The following is a 1,962-nucleotide window of genomic DNA, read 5'->3' on the forward strand; positions in this document are numbered from 1 at the left end:
AAAACTTTTTCAAAACTTTTCTTTGAAGAATCTTTAACACAAGAATTTTTAAAATCCTTTTTCAAAGCTTTGTTCACTTCATCTTTCAAATCAATTTTGGACTCACTTTTCAAATCACTTTCTAACACTTTCTCATTTGAATAATCATGCAGATGCAATGAAGGAAGAATATGATAAGAAATGGGACGGGTGTCAACTTTTGGTTGCATCGGTTCACTCTCTTCATTGGGAATACCTACCTTGTTGTCCACAATCTTCCCACTTCTCAAGGTTGTCACCGCATTGACATGCTCAATTGTGTGCCCTTCCGATGAGGAATGAGTCTCCACAACACATTGTTGCTTTGGTGGGGTATTCAAAGGCATCTTCCCCTTCTCTCTAGCGTTTAAGGTACTAGCTATTTTTCCTACTTAGGTTTCTAGCTTAGTAATGGATTGAGAATGAGAATGAAGCAATTGAGTGTTTGCCTCTAGAGTGCCTAGAGCGGTCAAAACTTTCTCTTCAAAGGCGGGACTCCTAGAATTTCCTTAAGAATGTGATGGTTGATTTGGAAAATGAGAATTAGAAAATTAGTTTCTATGTGATTGAAATAATGATGATTTAAAACCTTGGGAACCTTGGCCTTGCATTGGTGGCGGAATATGCTTCCCTTGAAAACCACCTTGGGGAGGGTTTGAGCCTTTCCCTTTGCTTTTCCAAGAAAAGTTCGAATGGTTCCTCCAACTTGAATTGTAAGGAGTGCCATAGGGATTATTCCCTTGATTAACAAATGTAGCATTGACTTGCTCAAGGGGCTCATTTTGCACATGTCCATGGGGACAATTGGAAGTAGAATGCAAGACACCTGAACAAGTTATGCATGATTCATTATATGCACGATGATGAATATGAGTAAGGGAGGAAGATACTTGATTCGCCAAATTTTTGTTGATCAAAAATTGATCAAACCTTTAAGATAAGGATTTCATCTCGGCGGCTATGTCATTGGAGTTGTCAACTTGATATAAGCCAACATTCTTCCTTCCACTTAGGTTTCTACCATTTTTAGAAGATAAGGACCTATACATAGAATTTTCACTCATACTTTCATACAATTGCCACACATCATTTTCATGCTTATTAAGATAAGAGTCACCCATAGATGCATCAACCATACCCTTGTGATTATCCGGTAAACTTTCATAGAAATATTGGACTAGTTGTCACTTAGGTATGTCATAATGAAGGCACTTCCTAAGCAAATCATTAAACCTTTCCCATGCCTCATGAAACATTTCCCCATCCCCTTGAGAAAATTCTCTAATTGAAGTTCTCATGGCATTGGTCTTAGAAACCGGATAGTACTTTTTCAAGAACTCTTGTTGCATTTCTGCCCAAGAGGTTATCGAAAAAGGCCTAAGATTGTTGAACCAATATTTTGCCTTATCTTTATGGGTGAAAGGAAAAAGTTTAAGTCTTAAAACTTCTTTCGGCATGTCCGTGTATTTTACAGTGGAACACACTTCAAGGAACTCATCCAAATGCTTATAAGGTTCTTCACTTGGAAGTCCATGATAGTTAGGAAGCATTTGAATGGTTTGTGGTTTGATTTCATAGTGATGTGCTCTAAATGGAGGCAATTGAATGGAAGTGGGTGCATTATATTCATTAGGCACATAAAGGTCTCTTAATGCAATGGGAGGATTTAAAATTGGTGGTGCTACACGAACACCTTGATTAGCTTAAACCATGGGAGGTTGTGGAGTAAAGATTAGTTGAGGCATTCCCAATGGAATTTGGCCTTATTGTTGTGGTGTGATGAATGGTCTAGGCATGCCTAATAGTACTTGAACATTTTCATGATGCACATTAGGGTGGAGGATGCCTTGTTGGTCTATGTGACCAAGGTCCTCCACATGGTCGTCATTCAAATTCTCCATTGGTGAAATGGAGTGATGAGAACTACCTCTTCCCCTAGGATTA

General features: G+C 38.5%; 1 pseudogene; it reads left to right on the forward strand.

Annotated features, from left to right (window-relative positions):
- Nucleotides 1-1,212: 1,212 nt before the first annotated feature.
- On the forward strand, nucleotides 1,213-1,311 carry LOC132302034 (small nucleolar RNA R71; annotated as a pseudogene).
- Nucleotides 1,312-1,962: the final 651 nt, after the last annotated feature.

Source organism: Cornus florida, unplaced genomic scaffold (genome assembly GCF_030987335.1).
Source record: "Cornus florida cultivar Cherokee Brave unplaced genomic scaffold, ASM3098733v1 CherokeeBrave_3.0.0_Hap2_Chr03, whole genome shotgun sequence".
Classification (NCBI taxonomy): domain Eukaryota; kingdom Viridiplantae; phylum Streptophyta; class Magnoliopsida; order Cornales; family Cornaceae; genus Cornus; species Cornus florida.